This window comes from Pseudophryne corroboree, unplaced genomic scaffold (genome assembly GCF_028390025.1).
Source record: "Pseudophryne corroboree isolate aPseCor3 unplaced genomic scaffold, aPseCor3.hap2 scaffold_1303, whole genome shotgun sequence".
Taxonomy (NCBI): domain Eukaryota; kingdom Metazoa; phylum Chordata; class Amphibia; order Anura; family Myobatrachidae; genus Pseudophryne; species Pseudophryne corroboree.
In genome coordinates this window covers 19031-33045 of record NW_026967929.1, presented here as the reverse complement: position 1 = coordinate 33045, position 14015 = coordinate 19031, and the positions used below count along the sequence as shown (strand labels likewise).

Sequence of the window (14015 nt, the reverse complement as noted above, 5' to 3'; positions counted from 1 at the left end):
TTGTCAGCACACATCTGCTTTGGTTCAAATGCACTGCATATCTTCCTTCAGTCAGCCAACAAAACAGCAATGGAAAAGATTAACATACTGTAGGTAAAGCAGTTGCATCAAATAGATTTTCTGCAATATAGCATGATAATCCATACTGACAGCTCTGGATAGTACCAGCACATTTCTTGCTGGACTTGGTAATGCAAAGAACACAGTAAACAGCTTCACTTTTTCCTCAAAAATAAATAATTGACTATTAAAAACCTAACTGTCTTAAATAAGAACATCAGTAAGCACCACTGGCATAATGAATAAGTCACTGCCCTCCTAAGCCAGGGGGTCCAAGTCCCATATGGGGTGGAAGTCATTACAGCAAGTGTCTCATCACTAGAGTTGATATTTTATCCTTGCTTCAACTGTAAAACAGTCTTGCAGTGTTTAGCTTGTAAAAAATGACCACAGAGCTAAAATATGACATTAATTATGATAACATTGTTGTTGTTGTTTTTTAAACCTTTTCTATCACCGTGGACAGCTTATTCAAGTGCCATCTGGCATGCATGTTCCTTTGTTGCTCATCATTTATCACCAAAAATGATTTTCTTTTTCAATTCTTATGACTGTACTGATTGTATTGAATAAAATCCACATCTAGCATAACCAATTATTGCTGCAAAGTGCTCCAGTGGCGCAATTGGTCAGCGCGCGGTACTTATAAGACAGTATCTGTGGAGCGATGCCGAGGTTGTGAGTTAAAGCCTCACCTGGAGCATCTTTGTATACTGTTTTTTTTTTCCTTTTCTTATGTCATTATTCATTGATTATAAACTGCTACCTTAGTATTTAATATGATATTACAAAGGATGGAAGAAAGAAAGAAAAAACAAACACAAACATGATTGTGCATTTAAGTTGTCAGCACACATCTGCTTTGGTTCAAATGCACTGCATGTCTTCCTTCAGTCAGCCAACAAAACAGCAATGGAAAAGATTAACATACTGTTGGTAAAGCAGTTGCATTAAATTGATTTTCTGCAATATAGCATGATAATCCATACTGACAGCTCTGGATAGTACCAGCACATTTCATGCTGGACTTGGTAATGCAAAGAACACAGTAAACAGCTTCACTTTTTCATCAAAAATAAATAATTGACTATTAAAAAAATATCAGTCTTAAATAAGAACATCAGTAAGCACCACTGGCATAATGGATAAGTCACTGCCCTCCTAAGCCACGGGGTCCAAATCCCATATGGGGTGGAAGTCATTACAGCAAGTGTCTCATCACTAGAGTTGATATTTTATCCTTGCTTCAACTGTAAAACAGTCTTGCAGTGTTTAGCTTGTAAAAAATTACCACAGAAGCTAAAATATGACATTAATTATGATAACATTGTTTTTGTTGTTTTTTAAACCTTTTCTATTACCGTGGACAGCTTATTCAAGTGCCATCTGGCATGCATGTTCCTTTGTTGCTCATCATTCATCACCAAAAATGATTTTCTTTTTCAATTCTTATGACTGTACTGATTGTATTGAATAAAATCCACATCTAGCATAACCAATTAATGCTGCAAAGTGCTCCAGTGGCGCAATTGGTCAGCACGCGGTACTTATAAGACAGTATCTGTTGAGCGATGCTGAGGTTGTGAGTTCAAGCCTCACCTAGAGCATCTTTGTATACTGTTTTTTTTTCCTTTTCTTATGTCATTAGTCATTGATTATAAACTGCTACCTTTGTATTTAATATGATATTACAAAGGATGGAAGAAAGAAAGAAAAAACACAAACATGATTGTGCATTTAAGTTGTCAGCACACATCTACTTTGGTTCAAATGCACTGCATATCTTCCTTCAGTCAGCCAACAAAACAGCAATGGAAAAGATTAACATACTGTTGGTAAAGCAGTTGCATCAAATTGATTTTCTGCAATATAGCATGATAATCCATACTGACAGCTCTGGATAGTACCAGCACATTTCTTGCTGGACTTGGTAATGCAAAGAACACAGTAACCAGCTTCACTTTTTCCTCAAAAATAAATAATTGACTATTAAAAACTTAACAGTCTTAAATATGAACATCAGTAAGCGCCACTGGCATAATGGGTAAGGCACTGTTCTCCTAAGCCAGTGGTTGTGGGTTTAAGTCCTGTCTGAGTTGGAAGTCATTACAGCTAGTGCCTCATCACTAGAGTTGATATTTTATCCTTGCTTCAACTGTAAAATAGTCTTGCAGTGTTCAGCTTGTAAAAAATGACCACAGAAGCTAAAATATGACATTAATTATGATAACATTGTTGTTGTTGTTTTTTAAACCTTTTCTATCACCGTGGACAGCTTATTCAAGTGCCATCTGGCATGCATGTTCCTTTGTTGCTCCTCATTTATCACCAAAAATGATTTTCTTTTTCAATTCTTATGACTGTACTGATTGTATTGAATAAAATCCACATCTAGCATAACCAATTAATCCAGCAAAGTGCTCCAGTGGCGCAATTGGTCAGCGCGTGGTACTTATAAGACAGTATCTGTTGAGCAATGCCGAGGTTGTGAGTTCAAGCCTCACCTGGAGCATCTTTGTATACTGTTTTTTTTTTCCTTTTCTTATGTCATTAGTAATTGATTATAAACTGCTACCTTAATATTTAATATGATATTACAAAGGATGGAAGAAAGAAAGAAAAAACACAAACATGATTGTGCATTTAAGTTGTCAGCACACATCTGCTTTGGTTCAAATGCACTGCATATCTTCCTTCAGTCAGCCAACAAAACAGCAATGGAAAAGATTAACATACTGTTGGTAAAGCAGTTGCATCAAATTGATTTTCTGCAATATAGCATGATAATCCATACTGACAGCTCTGGATAGTACCAGCACATTTCTTGCTGGACTTGGTAATGCAAAGAACACAGTAAACAGCTTCACTTTTTTTCAAAAATAAATAATTGACTATTAAAAACCTATCAGTCTTAAATAAGGACATCAGTAAGCACCACTGGCATAATGGATAAGGCACTGTTCTCCTAAGCCAGTGGTTGTGGGTTTAAGTCCCGTCTGAGTTGGAAGTCATTACAGCAAGTGTCTCATCACTAGAGTTGATATTTTATCCTTGCTTCAACTGTAAAACAGTCTTGCAGTGTTTAGCTTGTAAAAAATGACCACAGAAGCTAAAATATGACATTAATTATGATAACATTGTTGTTGTTATTTTTTAAACCTTTTCTATCACCGTGGACAGCTTACTCAAGTGCCATCTGGCATGCATGTTCCTTTGTTGCTCATCATTCATCACCAAAAATGATTTTATTTTTCAATTCTTATGACTGTACTGATTGTATTGAATAAAATCCACATCTAGCATAACCAATTAATGCTGCAAAGTGCTCCAGTGGCGCAATTGGTCAGCGCGCGGTTCTTATAAAACAGAATCTGTTGAGCAATGCCGAGGTTGTGAGTTCAAGCCTCACCTGGAGCATACTGTTTTTTTTTCCTTTTCTTATGTCATTAGTCATTGATTATAAACTGCTACCTTAATATTTAATATGATATTACAAAGGATGGAAGAAAGAAAGAAAAAACACAAACATGATTGTGCATTTTAGTTGTCAGCACACATCTGCTTTGGTTCAAATGCACTGCATATCTTCCTTCAGTCAGCCAACAAAACAGCAATGGAAAAGATTAACATACTGTTGGTAAAGCAGTTGCATCAAATTGATTTTCAGCAATATAGCATGATAATCCATACTGACAGCTCTGGATAGTACCAGCACATTTCTTGCTGGACTTGGTAATGCAAATAACACAGTAAACAGCTTCACTTTTTCATTAAAAATAAATAATTGACTATTAAAAACCTAACAGTCTTAAATAAGAACATCAGTAAGCACCACTGGCATAATGGATAAGTCAATGCCCTCCTAAGCCAGGGGGTCCAAGTCCCATATGGGGTGGAAGTAATTACAGCAAGTGTCTCATCACTAGAGTTGATATTTTATCCTTGCTTCAACTGTAAAACAGTCTTGCAGTGTTTAGTATGTAAAAAATGACCACAGAAGCTAAAATATGACATTAATTATGATAACATTGTTGTTGTTATTTTTTAAACCTTTTTTATCACCGTGGACAGCTTATTCAAGTGCCATCTGGCATGCATGTTCCTTTGTTGCTCATCATTCATCACCAAAAATGATTTTCTTTTTCAATTCTTATGACTGTACTGATTGTATTGAATAAAATCCACATCTAGCATAACCAATCAATGATGCAAAGTGCTCCACTGGCGCAATTGGTCAGTGCGCGGTACTTATAAAACAGTATCTGTTGAGCAATGCCGAGGTTGTAAGTTCAAGCCTCACCTGGAGCTTCTTTGTATACTGCTTTTTTTCCTTTTCTTATGTCATTAGTCATTGATTATAAACTGCTACCTTAATATTTAATATGATATTACAAAGGATGGAAGAAAGAAAGAAAAAACACAAACATGATTGTGCATTTAAGTTGTCAGCACACATCTGCTTTGTTTCAAATGCACTGCATATCTTCCTTCAGTCAGCCAACAAAACAGCAATGGAAAAGATGAACATACTGTTGGTAAAGCAGTTTCAATTCTTATGACTGTACTGATTGTATTGAATAAAATCCACATCTAGCATAACCAATCAATGCTGCAAAGTGCTCCAGTGGCGCAATTGATCAGCGCACGGTACTTATAGGACAGTATTTGTTGAGCAATGCCGAGGTTGTGAGTTCAAGCCTCATCTGAAGAATCTTTATATAATGTTTTTTTTCCTTTTCTTATGTCATTAGTCATTGATTATAAACTGCTACCTTAATATTTAATATGATATTACAAAGGATGGAATAAAGAAAGAAAAACACAAACATGATTGTGCATTTAAATTGTCAGCACACATCTGCTTTGGTTCAAATGCACTGCATATCTTCCTTCAGCCAGCCAACAAAACAGCAATGGAAAAGATTAACATACTGTTGGTAAAGCAGTTGCATCAAATTGATTTTCTGCAATATAGCATGATAATCCATACTGACAGCTCTGGATAGTACCAGCACATTTCTTGCTGGACTTGGTAATGGAAAGAACACAGTAAACAGCTTCACTTTTTTTCAAAAATATTTAATTGACTATTAGAATTCTAACAGTCTTAAAAAAGAACATCAGTAAGCACCACTGGCATAATGGGTAAGGCACTGTTCTCCTAAGCCAGTGGTTGTGGGTTTAAGTCCCGTCTGAGTTGGAAGTCATTACAGCAAGTGTTTAATCACTAGAGTTGATATTTTATCCTTGCTTCAACTGTAAAACAGTCTTGCAGTGTTTAGCTTGTAAAAAATGACCACAGAAGCTAAAATATGACATTAATTATGATAACATTGTTGTTGTTGTTGTTGTTTTTTAAACCTTTTCTATCACCGTGGACAGCTTATTCAAGTGCCATCTGGCATGCATGTTCCTTTGTTGCTCATCATTTATCACCAAAAATGATTTTCTTTTTCAATTCTTATGACTGTACTGATTGTATTGAATAAAATCCACATCTAGCATAACCAACTAATGCTGCAAAGTGCTCCAGTGGTGCAATTGGTCAGCGCGCGGTACTTATAAGACAGTATCTGTTGAGCGATGCCGAGGTTGTGAGTTCAAGCCTCACCTGGAGCATCTTTGTATAATGTTTTTTTTTTCCTTTTCTTATGTTATTAGTCATTGATTATAAAGTGCTACCTTAATATTTAATATGATATTACAAAGGATGGAAGAAAGAAAGAAAAAACACAAACATGATTGTGCATTTAAGTTGTCAGCACACATCTGCTTTGGTTCAAATGCACTGCATATCTTCCTTCAGTCAGCCAACAAAACAGCAATGGAAAAGATTAACATACTGTAGGTAAAGCAGTTGCATCAAATAGATTTTCTGCAATATAGCATGATAATCCATACTGACAGCTCTGGATAGTACCAGCACATTTCTTGCTGGACTTGGTAATGCAAAGAACACAGTAAACAGCTTCACTTTTTCCTCAAAAATAAATAATTGACTATTAAAAACCTAACAGTCTTAAATAAGAACATCAGTAAGTACCACTGGCATAATGAATAAGTCACTGCCCTCCTAAGCCAGGGGGTCCAAGTCCCATATGGGGTGGAAGTCATTACAGCAAGTGTCTCATCACTAGAGTTGATATTTTATCCTTGCTTCAACTGTAAAACAGTCTTGCAGTGTTTAGCTTGTAAAAAATGACCACAGAGCTAAAATATGACATTAATTATGATAACATTGTTGTTGTTGTTGTTTTTTAAACCTTTTCTATCACCGTGGACAGCTTATTCAAGTGCCATCTGGCATGCATGTTCCTTTGTTGCTCATCATTCATCACCAAAAATGATTTTCTTTTTCAATTCTTATGACTGTACTTATTGTATTGAATAAAATCCACATCTAGCATAACCAATTAATGCTGCAAAGTGCTCCAGTGGTGCAATTTGTCAGTGCACGGTACTTATAAGACAGTATCTGTTGAGCAATGCAGAGGTTGTAAGTTCAAGCCTCACCTGGAGCATCTTTGTATACTGTTTTTTTTTCCTTTTCTTATGTCATTAGTCATTGATTATAAACTGCTACCGTAATATTTGATATGATATTACAAAGGATGGAAGAAAGAAAGAAAAAACACAAACATGATTGTGCATTTAAGTTGTCAGCACACATCTGCTTTGGTTCAAATGCACTGCATATCTTCCTTCAGTCAGCCAACAAAACAGCAATGGAAAAGATTAACATACTGTTGGTAAAGCTGTTGCATCAAATTGATTTTCTGCAATATAGCATGATAATCCATACTGACAGCTCTGGATAGTACCAGCACATTTCTTGCTGGACTTGGTAATGCAAAGAACACAGTAAACAGCTTCACTTTTTTTCAAAAATAAATAATTGACTATTAAAAACCTATCAGTCTTAAATAAGGACATCAGTAAGCACCACTGGCATAATGGATAAGGCACTGTTCTCCAAAGCCAGTGGTTGTGAATTTAAGTCCCGTCTCAGTTGGAAGTCATTACAGCAAGTGTCTCATCACTAGAGTTGATATTTTATCCTTGCTTCAACTGTAAAACAGTCTTGCAGTGTTTAGCTTGTAAAAAATGACCACAGAAGCTAAAATATGACATTAATTATGATAACATTGTTGTTGTTATTTTTTAAACCTTTTCTATCACCGTGGACAGCTTACTCAAGTGCCATCTGGCATGCATGTTCCTTTGTTGCTCATCATTCATCACCAAAAATGATTTTATTTTTCAATTCTTATGACTGTACTGATTGTATTGAATAAAATCCACATCTAGCATAACCAATTAATGCTGCAAAGTACTCCAGTGGCGCAATTGGTCAGCGCGCGGTTCTTATAAAACAGAATCTGTTGAGCAATGCCGAGGTTGTGAGTTCAAGCCTCACCTGGAGCATACTGTTTTTTTTTCCTTTTCTTATGTCATTAGTCATTGATTATAAACTGCTACCTTAATATTTAATATGATATTACAAAGGATGGAAGAAAGAAAGAAAAAACACAAACATGATTGTGCATTTAAGTTGTCAGCACACATCTGCTTTGTTTCAAATGCACTGCATATCTTCCTTCAGTCAGCCAACAAAACAGCAATGGAAAAGATGAACATACTGTTGGTAAAGCAGTTTCAATTCTTATGACTGTACTGATTGTATTGAATAAAATCCACATCTAGCATAACCAATCAATGCTACAAAGTGCTCCAGTGGCGCAATTGATCAGTGCATGGTACTTATAGGACAGTATTTGTTGAGCAATGCCGAGGTTGTGAGTTCAAGCCTCACCTGAAGAATCTTTATATAATGTTTTTTTCCTTTTCTTATGTCATTAGTCATTGATTATAAACTGCTACCTTAATATTTAATATGATATTACAAAGGATGGAAGAAAGAAAGAAAAAACACAAACATGATTGTGCATTTAAGTTGTCAGCACACATCTGCTTTGGTTCAAATGTACTGCATATCTTCCTTCAGTCAGCCAACAAAACAGCAATGGAAAAGATTAACATACTGTTGGTAAAGCAGTTGCATCAAATTGATTTTCTGCAATATAGCATGATAATCCATACTGACAGCTCTGGATAGTACCAGCACATTTCTTGCTGGACTTGGTAATGCAAAGAACACAGTAAACAGCTTCACTTTTTCCTCAAAAATAAACAATTGACTATTAAAAACCTAACAATCTTAAATAAGAGCATCAGTAAGCACCACTGGCATAATGGGTAAGGCACTGTTCTCCTAAGCCAGTGGTTGTGGGTTTAAGTCCTGTCTGAGTTGGAAATCATTACAGCAAGTTTTTCATCACTAAAGTTGATATTTTATCCTTGCTTCAACTGTAAAACAGTCTTGCAGTGTTTAGCTTGTAAAAAATGACCACAGAAGCTAAAATATGACATTAATTATGATAACATTGTTGTTGTTGTTTTTTTAAACCTTTTCTATCACCGTGGACAGCTTATTCAAGTGCCATCTGGCATGCATGTTCCTTTGTTGCTCATCATTTATCACCAAAAATGATTTTCTTTTTCAATTCTTATGACTGTACTGATTGTATTGAATAAAATCCACATCTAGCATAACCAACTAATGCTGCAAAGTGCTCCAGTGGCGCAATTGGTCAGCACGCGGTACTTATAAGACAGTATCTGTTGAGCGATGCCGAGTTTGTGAGTTCAAGCCTCACCTGGAGCATCTTTGTATACTGTTTTTTTTCCTTTTCTTATGTCATTAGTCATTGATTATAAACTGCTACCTTAGTGTTTAATATGATATTACAAAGGATGGAAGAAAGAAAGAAAAAACACAAACATGATTGTGCATTTAAGTTGTCAGCACACATCTGCTTTGGTTCAAATGCACTGCATATCTTCCTTCAGTCAGCCAACAAAACAGCAATGGAAAAGATTAACATACTGTAGGTAAAGCAGTTGCATCAAATAGATTTTCTGCAATATAGCATGATAATCCATACTGACAGCTCTGGATAGTACCAGCACATTTCTTGCTGGACTTGGTAATGCAAAGAACACAGTAAACAGCTTCACTTTTTCCTCAAAAATAAATAATTGACTATTAAAAACCTAACAGTCTTAAATAAGAACATCAGTAAGCACCACTGGCATAATGAATAAGTCACTGCCCTCCTAAGCCAGGGGGTCCAAGTCCCATATGGGGTGGAAGTCATTACAGCAAGTGTCTCATCACTAGAGTTGATATTTTATCCTTGCTTCAACTGTAAAACAGTCTTGCAGTGTTTAGCTTGTAAAAAATGACCACAGAGCTAAAATATGACATTAATTATGATAACATTGTTGTTGTTGTTGTTTTTTAAACCTTTTCTATCACCGTGGACAGCTTATTCAAGTGCCATCTGGCATGCATGTTCCGTTGTTGCTCATCATTTATCACCAAAAATGATTTTCTTTTTCAATTCTTATGACTGTACTGATTGTATTGAATAAAATCCACATCTAGCATAACCAATTATTGCTGCAAAGTGCTCTAGTGGCGTAATTGGTCAGCGCGCGGTACTTATAAGACAGTATCTGTTGAGCGATGCCGAGGTTGTGAGTTCAAGCCTCACCTGGAGCATCTTTGTATACTGTTTTTTTTTCCTTTTCTTATGTCATTAGTCATTGATTATAAACTGCTACCTTAATATTTAATATGATATTACAAAGGATGGAAGAAAGAAAGAAAAAACACAAACATGATTGTGCATTTAAGTTGTCAGCACACATCTGCTTTGGTTCAAATGTACTGCATATCTTCCTTCAGTCAGCCAACAAAACAGCAATGGAAAAGATTAACATACTGTTGGTAAAGCAGTTGCATCAAATTGATTTTCTGCAATATAGCATGATAATCCATACTGACAGCTCTGGATAGTACCAGCACATTTCTTGCTGGACTTGGTAATGCAAAGAACACAGTAAACAGCTTCACTTTTTCCTCAAAAATAAATAATTGACTATTAAAAACCTAACAATCTTAAATAAGAGCATCAGTAAGCACCACTGGCATAATGGGTAAGGCACTGTTCTCCTAAGCCAGTGGTTGTGGGTTTAAGTCCTGTCTGAGTTGGAAATCATTACAGCAAGTTTTTCATCACTAGAGTTGATATTTTATCCTTGCTTCAACTGTAAAACAGTCTTGCAGTGTTTAGCTTGTAAAAAATGACCACAGAAGCTAAAATATGACATTAATTATGATAACATTGTTGTTGTTGTTTTTTTAAACCTTTTCTATCACCGTGGACAGCTTATTCAAGTGCCATCTGGCATGCATGTTCCTTTGTTGCTCATCATTTATCACCAAAAATGATTTTCTTTTTCAATTCTTATGACTGTACTGATTGTATTGAATAAAATCCACATCTAGCATAACCAACTAATGCTGCAAAGTGCTCCAGTGGCGCAATTGGTCAGCACGCGGTACTTATAAGACAGTATCTGTAGAGCGATGCCGAGGTTGTGAGTTCAAGCCTCACCTGGAGTATCTTTGTATACTGTTTTTTTTCCTTTTCTTATGTCATTAGTCATTGATTATAAACTGCTACCTTAGTGTTTAATATGATATTACAAAGGATGGAAGAAAGAAAGAAAAAACACAAACATGATTGTGCATTTAAGTTGTCAGCACACATCTGCTTTGGTTCAAATGCACTGCATATCTTCCTTCAGTCAGCCAACAAAACAGCAATGGAAAAGATTAACATACTGTAGGTAAAGCAGTTGCATCAAATAGATTTTCTGCAATATAGCATGATAATCCATACTGACAGCTCTGGATAGTACCAGCACATTTCTTGCTGGACTTGGTAATGCAAAGAACACAGTAAACAGCTTCACTTTTTCCTCAAAAATAAATAATTGACTATTAAAAACCTAACAGTCTTAAATAAGAACATCAGTAAGCACCACTGGCATAATGAATAAGTCACTGCCCTCCTAAGCCAGGGGGTCCAAGTCCCATATGGGGTGGAAGTCATTACAGCAAGTGTCTCATCACTAGAGTTGATATTTTATCCTTGCTTCAACTGTAAAACAGTCTTGCAGTGTTTAGCTTGTAAAAAATGACCACAGAGCTAAAATATGACATTAATTATGATAACATTGTTGTTGTTGTTGTTTTTTAAACCTTTTCTATCACCGTGGACAGCTTATTCAAGTGCCATCTGGCATGCATGTTCCTTTGTTGCTCATCATTCATCACCAAAAATGATTTTCTTTTTCAATTCTTATGACTGTACTTATTGTATTGAATAAAATCCACATCTAACATAACCAATTAATGCTGCGAAGTGCTCCAGTGGTGCAATTTGTCAGTGCACGGTACTTATAAGACAGTATCTGTTGAGCAATGCAGAGGTTGTAAGTTCAAGCCTCACCTGGAGCATCTTTGTATACTGTTTTTTTTTTCCTTTTCTTATGTCATTAGTCATTGATTATAAACTGCTACCGTAATATTTGATATGATATTACAAAGGATGGAAGAAAGAAAGAAAAAACACAAACATGATTGTGCATTTAAGTTGTCAGCACACATCTGCTTTGGTTCAAATGCACTGCATATCTTCCTTCAGTCAGCCAACAAAACAGCAATGGAAAAGATTAACATACTGTTGGTAAAGCAGTTGCATCAAATTGATTTTCTGCAATATAGCATGATAATCCATACTGACAGCTCTGGATAGTACCAGCACATTTCTTGCTGGACTTGGCAATGCAAAGAACACTGTAAACAGCTTAACTTTTCTTCAAAAATAAATAATTGACTATTAAAAACCTATCAGTCTTAAATAAGGACATCAGTAAGCACCACTGGCATAATGGATAAGGCACTGTTCTCCTAAGCCAGTCGTTGTGGGTTTAAGTCCCGTCTGAGTTGGAAGTCATTACAGCAAGTGGCATAATGGATAAGTCACTGCCCTCCTAAGCCACGGGGTCCAAGTCCCATATGGGGTGGAAGTCATTACAGCAAGTGTCTCATCACTAGAGTTGATATTTTATCCTTGCTTCAACTGTAAAACAGTCTTGCAGTGTTTAGCTTGTAAAAAATGACCACAGAGCTAAAATATGACATTAATTATGATAACATTGTTGTTGTTGTTTTTTAAACCTTTTCTATCACCGTGGACAGCTTATTCAAGTGCCGTCTGGCATGCATGTTCCTTTGTTGCTCATCATTCATCACCATAAATGATTTTCTTTTTCAATTCTTATGACTGTACTGATTGTATTGAATAAAATCCACATCTAGCATAACCAATTATTGCTGCAAAGTGCTCCAGTGGCGCAATTGGTCAGCGCGCGGTACTTATAAGACAGTATCTGTTGAGCGATGCCGAGGTTGTGAGTTCAAGCCTCACCTGGAGCATCTTTGTATACTGTTTTTTTTTTCCTTTTCTTATGTCATTAGTCATTGATTATAAACTGCTACCTTAATATTTAATATGATATTACAAAGGATGGAAGAAAGAAAGAAAAAACACAAACATGATTGTGCATTTAAGTTGTCAGCACACATCTGCTTTGGTTCAAATGCACTGCATATCTTCCTTCAGTCAGCCAACAAAACAGCAATGGAAAAGATTAACATACTGTAGGTAAAGCAGTTGCATCAAATAGATTTTCTGCAATATAGCATGATAATCCATACTGACAGCTCTGGATAGTACCAGCACATTTCTTGCTGGACTTGGTAATGCAAAGAACACAGTAAACAGCTTCACTTTTTCCTCAAAAATAAATAATTGACTATTAAAAACCTAACAGTCTTAAATAAGAACATCAGTAAGCACCACTTGCATAATGGGTAAGGCACTGTTCTCCTAAGCCAGTGGTTGTGGGTTTAAGTCCCGTCTGAGTTGGAAATCATTACAGCAAGTTTTTCGTCACTAAAGTTGATATTTTATCCTTGCTTCAACTGTAAAACAGTCTTGCAGTGTTTAGCTTGTAAAAAATGACCACAGAAGCTAAAATATGACATTAATTATGATAACATTGTTGTTGTTGTTTTTTTAAACCTTTTCTATCACCGTGGACAGCTTATTCAAGTGCCATCTGGCATGCATGTTCCTTTGTTGCTCATCATTTATCACCAAAAATGATTTTCTTTTTCAATTCTTATGACTGTACTGATTGTATTGAATAAAATCCACATCTAGCATAACCAACTAATGCTGCAAAGTGCTCCAGTGGCGCAATTGGTCAGCGCACGGTACTTATAAGACAGTATCTGTTGAGCAATGCCAAAGTTGTGAGTTTCAGCCTCACCTGGAGCATCTTTGTATACTGTTTTTTTTCCTTTTCTTATGTCATTAGTCATTGATTATAAACTGCTACCTTAATATGTAATATGATATTACAAAGGATGGAAGAAAGAAAGAAAAAACACAAACATGATTGTGCATTTAAGTTGTCAGCACACATCTGCTTTGTTTCAAATGCACTGCATATCTTCCTTCAGTCAGCCAACAAAACAGCAATGGAAAAGATGAACATACTGTTGGTAAAGCAGTTGCATCAAATTGATTTTCTGCAATATAGCATGATAATCCATACTGACAGCTCTGGATAGTACCAGCACTTTTGTTGCTGGACTTGGTAATGCAAAGAACACAGTAAACAGCTTCACTTTTTCCTCAAAAATAAATAATTGACTATTAAAAACCTAACAGTCTTAAATAAGAACATCAGTAAGCACCACTGGCATAATGAGTAAGGCACTGTTCTCCTAAGCCTGTGGTTGTGGGTTTAAGTCCCGTCTGAGTTGGAAGTCATTACAGCAAGTGTCTCATCACTAGAGTTGATATTTTATCCTTGCTTCAACTGTAAAACAGTCTTGCAGTGTTTAGCTTGTAAAAAATGACCACAGAAGCTAAAATATGACATTAATTATGATAACATTGTTGTTGTTA

The 14015-nt window shown here is 35.9% G+C and overlaps 6 non-coding genes across 6 annotated transcripts; all 6 read left to right on the top strand.

The window, feature by feature from the left end:
• Positions 1 to 670: 670 nt before the first annotated feature.
• Positions 671 to 763, top strand: TRNAI-UAU (transfer RNA isoleucine (anticodon UAU)). Its single transcript is given in 2 exon segments — positions 671 to 708; positions 728 to 763. It is a non-coding gene; the product is annotated as a tRNA-Ile (tRNA).
• A 1716-nt stretch (positions 764 to 2479) lies between these two features.
• On the top strand, positions 2480 to 2572 carry TRNAI-UAU (transfer RNA isoleucine (anticodon UAU)). Its single transcript is given in 2 exon segments — positions 2480 to 2517; positions 2537 to 2572. It is a non-coding gene; the product is annotated as a tRNA-Ile (tRNA).
• Positions 2573 to 3384: 812 nt separating this feature from the next.
• TRNAI-UAU (transfer RNA isoleucine (anticodon UAU)) lies at positions 3385 to 3477 on the top strand. The gene is given in 2 exon segments: positions 3385 to 3422; positions 3442 to 3477. It is a non-coding gene; the product is annotated as a tRNA-Ile (tRNA).
• Positions 3478 to 5586: 2109 nt separating this feature from the next.
• TRNAI-UAU (transfer RNA isoleucine (anticodon UAU)) lies at positions 5587 to 5679 on the top strand. The gene is given in 2 exon segments: positions 5587 to 5624; positions 5644 to 5679. It is a non-coding gene; the product is annotated as a tRNA-Ile (tRNA).
• Positions 5680 to 9592: 3913 nt separating this feature from the next.
• TRNAI-UAU (transfer RNA isoleucine (anticodon UAU)) lies at positions 9593 to 9685 on the top strand. The gene is given in 2 exon segments: positions 9593 to 9630; positions 9650 to 9685. It is a non-coding gene; the product is annotated as a tRNA-Ile (tRNA).
• A 2694-nt stretch (positions 9686 to 12379) lies between these two features.
• TRNAI-UAU (transfer RNA isoleucine (anticodon UAU)) lies at positions 12380 to 12472 on the top strand. The gene is given in 2 exon segments: positions 12380 to 12417; positions 12437 to 12472. It is a non-coding gene; the product is annotated as a tRNA-Ile (tRNA).
• Positions 12473 to 14015: the final 1543 nt, after the last annotated feature.